At 35.7% G+C, this 16,640-nt stretch overlaps 5 non-coding genes across 5 annotated transcripts; all 5 read left to right on the forward strand.

Moving 5' to 3' along the window:
* Positions 1–5,787: 5,787 nt before the first annotated feature.
* TRNAD-GUC (transfer RNA aspartic acid (anticodon GUC)) lies at positions 5,788–5,859 on the forward strand. The gene has a single exon. It is a non-coding gene; the product is annotated as a tRNA-Asp (tRNA).
* A 636-nt stretch (positions 5,860–6,495) lies between these two features.
* TRNAD-GUC (transfer RNA aspartic acid (anticodon GUC)) lies at positions 6,496–6,567 on the forward strand. Its single transcript has one exon. It is a non-coding gene; the product is annotated as a tRNA-Asp (tRNA).
* A 4,158-nt stretch (positions 6,568–10,725) lies between these two features.
* TRNAD-GUC (transfer RNA aspartic acid (anticodon GUC)) lies at positions 10,726–10,797 on the forward strand. Its single transcript has one exon. It is a non-coding gene; the product is annotated as a tRNA-Asp (tRNA).
* Positions 10,798–13,539: 2,742 nt separating this feature from the next.
* On the forward strand, positions 13,540–13,611 carry TRNAD-GUC (transfer RNA aspartic acid (anticodon GUC)). Its single transcript has one exon. It is a non-coding gene; the product is annotated as a tRNA-Asp (tRNA).
* A 2,744-nt stretch (positions 13,612–16,355) lies between these two features.
* Positions 16,356–16,427, forward strand: TRNAD-GUC (transfer RNA aspartic acid (anticodon GUC)). Its single transcript has one exon. It is a non-coding gene; the product is annotated as a tRNA-Asp (tRNA).
* Positions 16,428–16,640: the final 213 nt, after the last annotated feature.

The raw sequence follows: 16,640 nt of genomic DNA on the forward strand, positions 1-16,640 counted from the left end.
AGGAATTTCTGTATTGAAATATTTAGGAAAAAAGATGACTTGTCCTAACCAAAAGCAGCAAATCTGCCTATTACAATACTGTGAATTGATCGAGGGTATGCCTTAACCCCAAGGAGGTGAGCACTGTTTAACTGACGCCAATAAGTCCTAGTTAGTATAGTGGTCAGTATCCCCGCCTGTCACGCGGGAAACCGGGGTTCAATTCCCCGACGGGGAGGCGATTCCTTTTATTCACACAATTAAATAAAATGATGTACTTTTTAACATTGTAAAATATATCTGTCATTATCCTTGCCTATTCCGATTGAGAAAAAAGGTTGAATTCACCGATGGACAAAATGCTTACTGATGTGTTAACTGAAATTCATAATATGCTCTGAATATTTCAATATGCACAGGCGTACCATCAAAAACACTTTACATCTGCATTCTCTTGGAAAATGAGATGAAGCAGTGGTGAATCCTAGGCTGCTGTTCCACTCGATTGGCACAATTTACAAGTAGAATGACTGCTTTTGGTTAGTAGTGACCCTGGTGGCTAATAGTTATAAGCTGCAAATGGTAAAGTCAGCTGATTATATAGATATATATATATATATAACTATATATATTGATAGATAGAAAGATAGCCAGATAGACAGATCGATAGATAGATATTTATTTCAATGAAATAATTTCTTGATAAAACTGATTGTTTTTGGCTAGGAATTTCTGTATTGTAGTATTTAGGAAAAAAGATTACTTGTCCTAACCAAAAGCAGCAAATCTGCCTATTACAATACTGTGAATTGATCGAGGGTATGCCTTAACCCCAAGGAGGTGAGCACTGTTTAACTGATGTCAATAAGTCCTTGTTAGTATAGTGGTCAGTATCCCCGCCTGTCACGTGGGAGACTGGGGTTCAATTCCCCGACAGGGAGGCGATTCCTTTTATTCACACAATTAAATTAAATGATGTACTTTCTAACATTGTAAAATATATCTGTCATTATCCTTGCCTATTCCGATTGAGAAAAAAAGGTTGAATTCACTGATGGCCAAAATGCTTACTGATGTTTTAACTGAAATTCAGAATATGCTCTGAATATTTCAATATGCACAGGCGTACCATCAAAAACACTTTACATCTGCATTCTCTTGGAAAATGAGATGAAGCAGTGGTGAATCCTAGGCTGCTGTTCCACTCGATTGGCACAATTTACAAGTAGAATGACTGCTTTTGGTTAGTAGTGACCCCTGGTGGCTAATAGTTATAAGCTGCAAATGGTAAAGTGAGCTGATTATATAGATATATAGATATATATATATAAATATATATATTGATAGTTAGAAAGATAGCTAGATAGACAGATCGATAGATAGATATTTATTTCAATGAAATAATTTCTTGATAATACTGATTGTTTTTGGCAAGGAATTTCTGTATTGAAATATTTAGGAAAAATGATGACTTGTCCTAACCAAAAGCAGCAAATCTGCCTATTACAATACTGTGAATTGATCGAGGGTATGCCTTAACCCCAAGGAGGTGAGCACTGTTTAACTGATGCCAATAAGTCCTCGTTAGTTTAGTGGTCAGTATCCCCGCCTGTCACGCGGGAGACCGGGTTTCGATTCCCCGATGGGGAGGCGATTCCTTTTATTCACACAATTAAATAAAATGATGAACTTTCTAACATTGTAAAATATATCTGTCATTATCCTTGCCTATTCCGATTGAGAAAAAAGGTTGAATTCACTGATGGACAAAATGCTTACTGATGTGTTAACTGAAATTCATAATATGCTCTGAATATTTCAATATGCACAGGCGTACCATCAAAAACACTTTACATCTGCATTCTCTTGGAAAATGAGATGAAGCAGTGGTGAATCCTAGGCTGCTGTTCCACTCGATTGGCACAATTTACAAGTAGAATGACTGCTTTTGGTTAGTAGTGACCCCTGGTGGCTAATAGTTATAAGCTGCAAATGGTAAAGTGAGCTGATTATATAGATATATATATATATAAATATATATATTGATAGTTAGAAAGATAGCTAGATAGACACATCGATAGATAGATATTTATTTCAATGAAATAATTTCTTTATAATACTGATTGTTTTTGGCAAGGAATTTCTGTATTGAAATATTTAGGAAAAAAGATTTCTTGTCCTAACGAAAAGCAGCAAATCTGCCTATTACAATACTGTGAATTGATCGAGGGTATGCCTTAACCCCAAGGAGGTGAGCACTGTTTAACTGATGTCAATAAGTCCTCGTTAGTATAGTGGTCAGTATCCCCGCCTGTTACATGGGAGACCGGGGTTCAATTCCCCGACAGTTAGGCGATTCCATTTATTCACACAATTAAATTAAATGATGTACTTTCTAACATTGTAAAATATATCTGTCATTATCCTTGCCTATTCCGATTGAGAAAAAAGGTTGAATTCACTGATGGCCAAAATGCTTACTGATGTTTTAACTGAAATTCAGAATATGCTCTGAATATTTCAATATGCACAGGCGTACCATCAAAAACACTTTACATCTGCATTCTCTTGGAAAATGAGATGAAGCAGTGGTGAATCCTAGGCTGCTGTTCCACTCGATTGGCACAATTTACAAGTAGAATGACTGCTTTTGGTTAGTAGTGACCCCTGGTGGCTAATAGTTATAAGCTGCAAATGGTAAAGTGAGCTGATTATATAGATATATATATATATATATAAATATATATATTGATAGTTAGAAAGATAGCCAGATAGACAGATCGATAGATAGATATTTATTTCAATGAAATAATTTCTTGATAAAACTGATTGTTTTTGGCTAGGAATTTCTGTATTGTAGTATTTAGGAAAAAAGATTACTTGTCCTAACCAAAAGCAGCAAATCTGCCTATTACAATACTGTGAATTGATCGAGGGTATGCCTAAACCCCAAGGAGGTGAGCACTGTTTAACTGATGTCAATAAATCCTTGTTAGTATAGTGGTCAGTATCCCCGCCTGTCACGTGGGAGACCGGGGTTCAATTCCCCCACGGGGAGGCTATTCCTTTTATTCACACAATTAAATAAAATGATGTACTTTCTAACATTGTAAAATATATCTGTCATTATCCTTGCCTATTCCCATTGAGAAAAAAAGGTTGAATTCACTGATGGCCAAAATGCTTACTGATGTTTTAACTGAAATTCAGAATATGCTCTGAATATTTCAATATGCACAGGCGTACCATCAAAAACACTTTACATCTGCATTCTCTTGGAAAATGAGATGAAGCAGTGGTGAATCCTAGGCTGCTGTTCCACTCGATTGGCACAATTTACAAGTAGAATGACTGCTTTTGGTTAGTAGTGACCCCTGGTGGCTAATAGTTATAAGCTGCAAATGGTAAAGTGAGCTGATTATATAGATATATAGATATATATATATAAATATATATATTGATAGTTAGAAAGATAGCTAGATAGACAGATCGATAGATAGATATTTATTTCAATGAAATCATTTCTTGATAATACTGATTGTTTTTGGCTAGGAATTTCTGTATTGAAATATTTAGGAAAAAAGATGACTTGTCCTAACCAAAAGCAGCAAATCTGCCTATTACAATACTGTGAATTGATCGAGGGTATGCCTTAACCCCAAGGAGGTGAGCACTGTTTAACTGATGCCAATATGTCCTTGTTAGTATAGTGGTCAGTATCCCCGCCTGTCACGTGGGAGACCGGGGTTCAATTCCCCCACGGGGAGGCTATTCCTTTTATTCACACAATTAAATAAAATGATGTACTTTCTAACATTGTAAAATATATCTGTCATTATCCTTGCCTATTCCGATTGAGAAAAAAGGTTGAATTCACCGATGGACAAAATGCTTACTGATGTGTTAACTGAAATTCAGAATATGCTCTGAATATTTCAATATGCACAGGCGTACCATCAAAAACACTTTACATCTGCATTCTCTTGGAAAATGAGATGAAGCAGTGGTGAATCCTAGGCTGCTGTTCCACTCGATTGGCACAATTTACAAGTAGAATGACTGCTTTTAGTTAGTAGTGACCCCTGGTGGCTAATAGTTATAAGCTGCAAATGGTAAAGTGAGCTGATTATATAGATATATATATATATAAATATATATATTGATAGTTAGAAAGATAGCTAGATAGACACATCGATAGATAGATATTTATTTCAATGAAATAATTTCTTGATAATACTGATTGTTTTTGGCAAGGAATTTCTGTATTGAAATATTTAGGAAAAAAGATGACTTGTCCTAACCAAAAGCAGCAAATCTGCCTATTACAATACTGTGAATTGATCGAGGGTATGCCTTAACCCCAAGGAGGTGAGCACTGTTTAACTGATGCCAATAAGTCCTCGTTAGTTTAGTGGTCAGTATCCCCGCCTGTCACGCGGGAGACCGGGTTTCGATTCCCCGATGGGGAGGCGATTCCTTTTATTCACACAATTAAATAAAATGATGAACTTTCTAACATTGTAAAATATATCTGTCATTATCCTTGCCTATTCCGATTGAGAAAAAAGGTTGAATTCACTGATGGACAAAATGCTTACTGATGTGTTAACTGAAATTCATAATATGCTCTGAATATTTCAATATGCACAGGCGTACCATCAAAAACACTTTACATCTGCATTCTCTTGGAAAATGAGATGAAGCAGTGGTGAATCCTAGGCTGCTGTTCCACTCGATTGGCACAATTTACAAGTAGAATGACTGCTTTTGGTTAGTAGTGACCCCTGGTGGCTAATAGTTATAAGCTGCAAATGGTAAAGTGAGCTGATTATATAGATATATATATATATAAATATATATATTGATAGTTAGAAAGATAGCTAGATAGACACATCGATAGATAGATATTTATTTCAATGAAATAATTTCTTTATAATACTGATTGTTTTTGGCAAGGAATTTCTGTATTGAAATATTTAGGAAAAAAGATGACTAGTCCTAACCAAAAGCAGCAAATCTGCCTATTACAATACTGTGAATTGATCGAGGGTATGCCTTAACCCCAAGGAGGTGAGCACTGTTTAACTGACGCCAATAAGTCCTCGTTAGTATAGTGGTCAGTATCCCCGCCTGTCACGCGGGAAACCGGGGTTCAATTCCCCGACAGGGAGGCGATTCCTTTTATTCACACAATTAAATTAAATGATGTACTTTCTAACATTGTAAAATATATCTGTCATTATCCTTGCCTATTCCGATTGAGAAAAAAAGGTTGAATTCACTGATGGCCAAAATGCTTACTGATGTTTTAACTGAAATTCAGAATATGCTCTGAATATTTCAATATGCACAGGCGTACCATCAAAAACACTTTACATCTGCATTCTCTTGGAAAATGAGATGAAGCAGTGGTGAATCCTAGGCTGCTGTTCCACTCGATTGGCACAATTTACAAGTAGAATGACTGCTTTTGGTTAGTAGTGACCCCTGGTGGCTAATAGTTATAAGCTGCAAATGGTAAAGTGAGCTGATTATATAGATATATAGATATATATATATAAATATATATATTGATAGTTAGAAAGATAGCTAGATAGACAGATCGATAGATAGATATTTATTTCAATGAAATCATTTCTTGATAATACTGATTGTTTTTGGCTAGGAATTTCTGTATTGAAATATTTAGGAAAAAAGATGACTTGTCCTAACCAAAAGCAGCAAATCTGCCTATTACAATACTGTGAATTGATCGAGGGTATGCCTTAACCCCAAGGAGGTGAGCAGTGTTTAACTGATGCCAATATGTCCTCGTTAGTATAGTGGTCAGTATCCCCGCCTGTCACGTGGGAGACCGGGGTTCAATTCCCCGACGGGGAGGCTATTCCTTTTATTCACACAATTAAATAAAATGATGTACTTTCTAACATTGTAAAATATATCTGTCATTATCCTTGCCTATTCCGATTGAGAAAAAAGGTTGAATTCACCGATGGACAAAATGCTTACTGATGTGTTAACTGAAATTCATAATATGCTCTGAATATTTCAATATGCACAGGCGTACCATCAAAAACACTTTACATCTGCATTCTCTTGGAAATTGAGATAAAGCAATGGTGAATCCTAGGCTGCTGTTCCACTCGATTGGCACAATTTACAAGTAGAATGACTGCTTTTGGTTAGTAGTGACCCCTGGTGGCTAATAGTTATAAGCTGCAAATGGTAAAGTGAGCTGATTATATAGATATATAGATATATATATATAAATATATATATTGATAGTTAGAAAGATAGCTAGATAGACAGATCGATAGATAGATATTTATTTCAATGAAATCATTTCTTGATAATACTGATTGTTTTTGGCTAGGAATGTCTGTATTGAAATATTTAGGAAAAAAGATGACTTGTCCTAACCAAAAGCAGCAAATCTGCCTATTACAATACTGTGAATTGATCGAGGGTATGCCTTAACCCCAAGGAGGTGAGCACTGTTTAACTGATGCCAATATGTCCTCGTTAGTATAGTGGTCAGTATCCCCGCCTGTCACGTGGGAGACCGGGGTTCAATTCCCCGACGGGGAGGCTATTCCTTTTATTCACACAATTAAATAAAATGATGTACTTTCTAACATTGTAAAATATATCTGTCATTATCCTTGCCTATTCCGATTGAGAAAAAAGGTTGAATTCACCGATGGACAAAATGCTTACTGATGTGTTAACTGAAATTCATAATATGCTCTGAATATTTCAATATGCACAGGCGTACCATCAAAAACACTTTACATCTGCATTCTCTTGGAAATTGAGATAAAGCAATGGTGAATCCTAGGCTGCTGTTCCACTCGATTGGCACAATTTACAAGTAGAATGACTGCTTTTAGTTAGTAGTGACCCCTGGTGGCTAATAGTTATAAGCTGCAAATGGTAAAGTGAGCTGATTATATAGATATATATATATATAAATATATATATTGATAGTTAGAAAGATAGCTAGATAGACAGATCGATAGATAGATATTTATTTCAATGAAATAATTTCTTGATAAAACTGATTGTTTTTGGCTAGGAATTTCTGTATTGTAGTATTTAGGAAAAAAGATTACTTGTCCTAACCAAAAGCAGCAAATCTGCCTATTACAATACTGTGAATTGATCGAGGGTATGCCTAAACCCCAAGGAGGTGAGCACTGTTTAACTGATGTCAATAAGTCCTTGTTAGTATAGTGGTCAGTATCCCCGCCTGTCACGTGGGAGACCGGGGTTCAATTCCGCGACAGGGAGGCGATTCCTTTTATTCACACAATTAAATTAAATGATGTACTTTCTAACATTGTAAAATATATCTGTCATTATCCTTGCCTATTCCCATTGAGAAAAAAAGGTTGAATTCACTGATGGCCAAAATGCTTACTGATGTTTTAACTGAAATTCAGAATATGCTCTGAATATTTCAATATGCACAGGCGTACCATCAAAAACACTTTACATCTGCATTCTCTTGGAAAATGAGATGAAGCAGTGGTGAATCCTAGGCTGCTGTTCCACTCGATTGGCACAATTTACAAGTAGAATGACTGCTTTTGGTTAGTAGTGACCCCTGGTGGCTAATAGTTATAAGCTGCAAATGGTAAAGTGAGCTGATTATATAGATATATAGATATATATATATAAATATATATATTGATAGTTAGAAAGATAGCTAGATAGACAGATCGATAGATAGATATTTATTTCAATGAAATCATTTCTTGATAATACTGATTGTTTTTGGCTAGGAATTTCTGTATTGAAATATTTAGGAAAAAAGATGACTTGTCCTAACCAAAAGCAGCAAATCTGCCTATTACAATACTGTGAATTGATCGAGGGTATGCCTTAACCCCAAGGAGGTGAGCACTGTTTAACTGATGCCAATATGTCCTCGTTAGTATAGTGGTCAGTATCCCCGCCTGTCACGTGGGAGACCGGGGATCAATTCCCCCACGGGGAGGCTATTCCTTTTATTCACACAATTAAATAAAATGATGTACTTTCTAACATTATAAAATATATCTGTCATTATCCTTGCCTATTCCGATTGAGAAAAAAGGTTGAATTCACCGATGGACAAAATGCTTACTGATGTGTTAACTGAAATTCATAATATGCTCTGAATATTTCAATATGCACAGGCGTACCATCAAAAACACTTTACATCTGCATTCTCTTGGAAAATGAGATGAAGCAGTGGTGAATCCTAGGCTGCTGTTCCACTCGATTGGCACAATTTACAAGTAGAATGACTGCTTTTAGTTAGTAGTGACCCCTGGTGGCTAATAGTTATAAGCTGCAAATGGTAAAGTGAGCTGATTATATAGATATATATATATATAAATATATATATTGATAGTTAGAAAGATAGCTAGATAGACACATCGATAGATAGATATTTATTTCAATGAAATAATTTCTTGATAATACTGATTGTTTTTGGCAAGGAATTTCTGTATTGAAATATTTAGGAAAAAAGATGACTTGTCCTAACCAAAAGCAGCAAATTTGCCTATTACAATACTGTGAATTGATCGAGGGTATGCCTTAACCCCAAGGAGGTGAGCACTGTTTAACTGATGCCAATAAGTCCTCGTTAGTATAGTGGTCAGTATCCCCGCCTGTCACGCGGGAGACCGGGTTTCGATTCCCCGATGGGGAGGCGATTCCTTTTATTCACACAATTAAATAAAATGATGAACTTTCTAACATTGTAAAATATATCTGTCATTATCCTTGCCTATTCCGATTGAGAAAAAAGGTTGAATTCACTGATGGACAAAATGCTTACTGATGTGTTAACTGAAATTCATAATATGCTCTGAATATTTCAATATGCACAGGCGTACCATCAAAAACACTTTACATCTGCATTCTCTTGGAAAATGAGATGAAGCAGTGGTGAATCCTAGGCTGCTGTTCCACTCGATTGGCACAATTTACAAGTAGAATGACTGCTTTTGGTTAGTAGTGACCCCTGGTGGCTAATAGTTATAAGCTGCAAATGGTAAAGTGAGCTGATTATATAGATATATATATATATAAATATATATATTGATAGTTAGAAAGATAGCTAGATAGACACATCGATAGATAGATATTTATTTCAATGAAATAATTTCTTTATAATACTGATTGTTTTTGGCAAGGAATTTCTGTATTGAAATATTTAGGAAAAAAGATGACTTGTCCTAACCAAAAGCAGCAAATCTGCCTATTACAATACTGTGAATTGATCGAGGGTATGCCTTAACCCCAAGGAGGTGAGCACTGTTTAACTGACGCCAATAAGTCCTCGTTAGTATAGTGGTCAGTATCCCTGCCTGTCACGCGGGAAACCGGGGTTCAATTCCCCGACGGGGAGGCGATTCCTTTTATTCACACAATTAAATAAAATGATGTACTTTTTAACATTGTAAAATATATCTGTCATTATCCTTGCCTATTCCGATTGAGAAAAAAGGTTGAATTCACCGATGGACAAAATGCTTACTGATGTGTTAACTGAAATTCATAATATGCTCTGAATATTTCAATATGCACAGGCGTACCATCAAAAACACTTTACATCTGCATTCTCTTGGAAAATGAGATGAAGCAGTGGTGAATCCTAGGCTGCTGTTCCACTCGATTGGCACAATTTACAAGTAGAATGACTGCTTTTGGTTAGTAGTGACCCCTGGTGGCTAATAGTTATAAGCTGCAAATGGTAAAGTGAGCTGATTATATAGATATATATATATATATATAACTATATATATTGATAGATAGAAAGATAGCCAGATAGACAGATCGATAGATAGATATTTATTTCAATGAAATAATTTCTTGATAAAACTGATTGTTTTTGGCTAGGAATTTCTGTATTGTAGTATTTAGGAAAAAAGATTACTTGTCCTAACCAAAAGCAGCAAATCTGCCTATTACAATACTGTGAATTGATCGAGGGTATGCCTTAACCCCAAGGAGGTGAGCACTGTTTAACTGATGTCAAAAAGTCCTTGTTAGTATAGTGGTCAGTATCCCCGCCTGTCACGTGGGAGACTGGGGTTCAATTCCCCGACAGGGAGGCGTTTCCTTTTATTCACACAATTAAATTAAATGATGTACTTTCTAACATTGTAAAATATATCTGTCATTATCCTTGCCTATTCCGATTGAGAAAAAAAGGTTGAATTCACTGATGGCCAAAATGCTTACTGATGTTTTAACTGAAATTCAGAATATGCTCTGAATATTTCAATATGCACAGGCGTACCATCAAAAACACTTTACATCTGCATTCTCTTGGAAAATGAGATGAAGCAGTGGTGAATCCTAGGCTGCTGTTCCACTCGATTGGCACAATTTACAAGTAGAATGACTGCTTTTGGTTAGTAGTGACCCCTGGTGGCTAATAGTTATAAGCTGCAAATGGTAAAGTGAGCTGATTATATAGATATATAGATATATATATATAAATATATATATTGATAGTTAGAAAGATAGCTAGATAGACAGATCGATAGATAGATATTTATTTCAATGAAATCATTTCTTGATAATACTGATTGTTTTTGGCTAGGAATTTCTGTATTGAAATATTTAGGAAAAAAGATGACTTGTCCTAACCAAAAGCAGCAAATCTGCCTATTACAATACTGTGAATTGATCGAGGGTATGCCTTAACCCCAAGGAGGTGAGCACTGTTTAACTGATGCCAATATGTCCTCGTTAGTATAGTGGTCAGTATCCCCGCCTGTCACGTGGGAGACCGGGGTTCAATTCCCCGACGGGGAGGCTATTCCTTTTATTCACACAATTAAATAAAATGATGTACTTTCTAACATTGTAAAATATATCTGTCATTATCCTTGCCTATTCCGATTGAGAAAAAAGGTTGAATTCACCGATGGACAAAATGCTTACTGATGTGTTAACTGAAATTCATAATATGCTCTGAATATTTCAATATGCACAGGCGTACCATCAAAAACACTTTACATCTGCATTCTCTTGGAAATTGAGATAAAGCAATGGTGAATCCTAGGCTGCTGTTCCACTCGATTGGCACAATTTACAAGTAGAATGACTGCTTTTAGTTAGTAGTGACCCCTGGTGGCTAATAGTTATAAGCTGCAAATGGTAAAGTGAGCTGATTATATAGATATATATATATATAAATATATATATTGATAGTTAGAAAGATAGCTAGATAGACACATCGATAGATAGATATTTATTTCAATGAAATAATTTCTTGATAATACTGATTGTTTTTGGCAAGGAATTTCTGTATTGAAATATTTAGGAAAAAAGATGACTTGTCCTAACCAAAAGCAGCAAATCTGCCTATTACAATACTGTGAATTGATCGAGGGTATGCCTTAACCCCAAGGAGGTGAGCACTGCTTAACTGATGCCAATAAGTCCTCGTTAGTATAGTGGTCAGTATCCCCGCCTGTCACGCGGGAGACCGGGTTTCGATTCCCCGATGGGGAGGCGATTCCTTTTATTCACACAATTAAATAAAATGATGAACTTTCTAACATTGTAAAATATATCTGTCATTATCCTTGCCTATTCCGATTGAGAAAAAAGGTTGAATTCACTGATGGACAAAATGCTTACTGATGTGTTAACTGAAATTCATAATATGCTCTGAATATTTCAATATGCACAGGCGTACCATCAAAAACACTTTACATCTGCATTCTCTTGGAAAATGAGATGAAGCAGTGGTGAATCCTAGGCTGCTGTTCCACTCGATTGGCACAATTTACAAGTAGAATGACTGCTTTTGGTTAGTAGTGACCCCTGGTGGCTAATAGTTATAAGCTGCAAATGGTAAAGTGAGCTGATTATATAGATATATATATATATATATAAATATATATATTGATAGTTAGAAAGATAGCTAGATAGACAGATCGATAGATATTTATTTCAATGAAATAATTTCTTGATAATACTGATTGTTTTTGGCTAGGAATTTCTGTATTGAAATATTTAGGAAAAAAGATGACTTGTCCTAACCAAAAGCAGCACATCTGCCTATTACAATACTGTGAATTGATCGAGGGTATGCCTTAACCCCAAGGAGGTGAGCACTGTTTAACTGATGTCGATAAGTCCTCGCTAGTATAGTGGTCAGTATCCCCGCCTGTCACGCGGGAGACCGGGGTTCAATTGCCCGACAGGGAGGCGATTCCTTTTATTCACACAATTAAATAAAATGATGTACTTTCTAACATTGTAAAATATATCTGTCATTATCCTTGCCTATTCCGATTGAGAAAAAAGGTTGAATTCACTGATGGCCAAAATGCTTACTGATGTGTTAACTGAAATTCAGAATATGCTCTGAATATTTCAATATGCACAGGCGTACCATCAAAAACACTTTACATCTGCATTCTCTTGGAAAATGAGATGAAGCAGTGGTGAATCCTAGGCTGCTGTTCCACTCGATTGGCACAATTTACAAGTAGAATGACTGCTTTTGGTTAGTAGTGACCCCTGGTGGCTAATAGTTATAAGCTGCAAATGGTAAAGTGAGCTGATTATATAGATATATATATATATAAATATATATATTGATAGTTAGAAAGATAGCTAGATAGACAGATCGATAGATAGATATTTATTTCAATGAAATAATTTCTTGATAATACTGATTGTTTTTGGCTAGGAATTTCTGTATTGAAATATTTAGGAAAAAAGATGACTTGTCCTAACCAAAAGCAGCAAATCTGCCTATTACAATACTGTGAATTGATCGAGGGTATGCCTTAACCCCAAGGAGGTGAGCACTGTTTAACTGATGCCAATATGTCCTCGTTAGTATAGTGGTCAGTATCCCCGCCTGTCACGTGGTAGACCGGGGTTCAATTCCCCGACGGGGAGGCTATTCCTTTTATTCACACAATTAAATAAAATGATGTACTTTCTAACATTGTAAAATATATCTGTCATTATCCTTGCCTATTCCGATTGAGAAAAAAGGTTGAATTCACCGATGGACAAAATGCTTACTGATGTGTTAACTGAAATTCATAATATGCTCTGAATATTTCAATATGCACAGGCGTACCATCAAAAACACTTTACATCTGCATTCTCTTGGAAAATGAGATGAAGCAGTGGTGAATCCTAGGCTGCTGTTCCACTCGATTGGCACAATTTACAAGTAGAATGACTGCTTTTAGTTAGTAGTGACCCCTGGTGGCTAATAGTTATAAGCTGCAAATGGTAAAGTGAGCTGATTATATAGATATATAGATATATATATATAAATATATATATTGATAGTTAGAAAGATAGCTAGATAGACAGATCGATAGATAGATATTTATTTCAATGAAATCATTTCTTGATAATACTGATTGTTTTTGGCTAGGAATTTCTGTATTGAAATATTTAGGAAAAAAGATGACTTGTCCTAACCAAAAGCAGCAAATCTGCCTATTACAATACTGTGAATTGATCGAGGGTATGCCTTAACCCCAAGGAGGTGAGCACTGTTTAACTGATGCCAATATGTCCTCGTTAGTATAGTGGTCAGTATCCCCGCCTGTCACGTGGGAGACCGGGGTTCAATTCCCCGACGGGGAGGCTATTCCTTTTATTCACACAATTAAATAAAATGATGTACTTTCTAACATTGTAAAATATATCTGTCATTATCCTTGCCTATTCCGATTGAGAAAAAAGGTTGAATTCACCGATGGACAAAATGCTTACTGATGTGTTAACTGAAATTCATAATATGCTCTGAATATTTCAATATGCACAGGCGTACCATCAAAAACACTTTACATCTGCATTCTCTTGGAAAATGAGATGAAGCAATGGTGAATCCTAGGCTGCTGTTCCACTCGATTGGCACAATTTACAAGTAGAATGACTGCTTTTAGTTAGTAGTGACCCCTGGTGGCTAATAGTTATAAGCTGCAAATGGTAAAGTGAGCTGATTATATAGATATATATATATATAAATATATATATTGATAGTTAGAAAGATAGCTAGATAGACACATCGATAGATAGATATTTATTTCAATGAAATAATTTCTTGATAATACTGATTGTTTTTGGCAAGGAATTTCTGTATTGAAATATTTAGGAAAAAAGATGACTTGTCCTAACCAAAAGCAGCAAATCTGCCTATTACAATACTGTGAATTGATCGAGGGTATGCCTTAACCCCAAGGAGGTGAGCACTGTTTAACTGATGCCAATAAGTCCTCGTTAGTATAGTGGTCAGTATCCCCGCCTGTCACGCGGGAGACCGGGTTTCGATTCCCCGATGGGGAGGCGATTCCTTTTATTCACACAATTAAATAAAATGATGAACTTTCTAACATTGTAAAATATATCTGTCATTATCCTTGCCTATTCCGATTGAGAAAAAAGGTTGAATTCACTGATGGACAAAATGCTTACTGATGTGTTAACTGAAATTCATAATATGCTCTGAATATTTCAATATGCACAGGCGTACCATCAAAAACACTTTACATCTGCATTCTCTTGGAAAATGAGATGAAGCAGTGGTGAATCCTAGGCTGCTGTTCCACTCGATTGGCACAATTTACAAGTAGAATGACTGCTTTTGGTTAGTAGTGACCCCTGGTGGCTAATAGTTATAAGCTGCAAATGGTAAAGTGAGCTGATTATATAGATATATATATATATAAAAATATATATATTGATAGTTAGAAAGATAGCTAGATAGACAGATCGATAGATAGATATTTATTTCAATGAAATAATTTCTTGATAATACTGATTGTTTTTGGCTAGGAATTTCTGTATTGAAATATTTAGGAAAAAAGATGACTTGTCCTAACCAAAAGCAGCACATCTGCCTATTACAATACTGTGAATTGATCGAGGGTATGCCTTAACCCCAAGGAGGTGAGCACTGTTTAACTGATGTCAATAAGTCCTCGTTAGTATAGTGGTCAGTATCCCCGCCTGTCACGCGGGAGACCGGGGTTCAATTGCCCGACAGGGAGGCGATTCCTTTTATTCACACAATTAAATAAAATGATGTACTTTCTAACATTGTAAAATATATCTGTCATTATCCTTGCCTATTCCGATTGAGAAAAAAGGTTGAATTCACTGATGGCCAAAATGCTTACTGATGTGTTAACTGAAATTCAGAATATGCTCTGAATATTTCAATATGCACAGGCGTACCATCAAAAACACTTTACATCTGCATTCTCTTGGAAAATGAGATGAAGCAGTGGTGAATCCTAGGCTGCTGTTCCACTCGATTGGCACAATTTACAAGTAGAATGACTGCTTTTGGTTAGTAGTGACCCCTGGTGGCTAATAGTTATAAGCTGCAAATGGTAAAGTGAGCTGATTATATAGATATATATATATATAAATATATATATTGATAGTTAGAAAGATAGCTAGATAGACAGATCGATAGATAGATATTTATTTCAATGAAATAATTTCTTGATAATACTGATTGTTTTTGGCTAGGAATTTCTGTATTGAAATATTTAGGAAAAAAGATGACTTGTCCTAACCAAAAGCAGCAAATCTGCCTATTACAATACTGTGAATTGATCGAGGGTATGCCTTAACCCCAAGGAGGTGAGCACTGTTTAACTGATGCCAATATGTCCTCGTTAGTATAGTGGTCAGTATCCCCGCCTGTCACGTGGTAGACCGGGGTTCAATTCCCCGACGGGGAGGCTATTCCTTTTATTCACACAATTAAATAAAATGATGTACTTTCTAACATTGTAAAATATATCTGTCATTATCCTTGCCTATTCCGATTGAGAAAAAAGGTTGAATTCACCGATGGACAAAATGCTTACTGATGTGTTAACTGAAATTCATAATATGCTCTGAATATTTCAATATGCACAGGCGTACCATCAAAAACACTTTACATCTGCATTCTCTTGGAAAATGAGATGAAGCAGTGGTGAATCCTAGGCTGCTGTTCCACTCGATTGGCACAATTTACAAGTAGAATGACTGCTTTTAGTTAGTAGTGACCCCTGGTGGCTAATAGTTATAAGCTGCAAATGGTAAAGTGAGCTGATTATATAGATATATAGATATATATATATAAATATATATATTGATAGTTAGAAAGATAGCTAGATAGACAGATCGATAGATAGATATTTATTTCAATGAAATCATTTCTTGATAATACTGATTGTTTTTGGCTAGGAATTTCTGTATTGAAATATTTAGGAAAAAAGATGACTTGTCCTAACCAAAAGCAGCAAATCTGCCTATTACAATACTGTGAATTGATCGAGGGTATGCCTTAACCCCAAGGAGGTGAGCACTGTTTAACTGATGCTAATATGTCCTCGTTAGTATAGTGGTCAGTATCCCCGCCTGTCACGTGGGAGACCGGGGTTCAATTCCCCGACGGGGAGGCTATTCCTTTTATTCACACAATTAAATAAAATGATGTACTTTCTAACATTGTAAAATATATCTGTCATTATCCTTGCCTATTCCGATTGAGAAAAAAGGTTGAATTCACCGATGGACAAAATGCTTACTGATGTGTTAACTGAAATTCATAATATGCTCTGAATATTTCAATATGCACAGGCGTACCATCAAAAACACTTTACATCTGCATT

Source organism: Lissotriton helveticus, chromosome 1_2 (assembly GCF_964261635.1).
Source record: "Lissotriton helveticus chromosome 1_2, aLisHel1.1, whole genome shotgun sequence".
Classification (NCBI taxonomy): domain Eukaryota; kingdom Metazoa; phylum Chordata; class Amphibia; order Caudata; family Salamandridae; genus Lissotriton; species Lissotriton helveticus.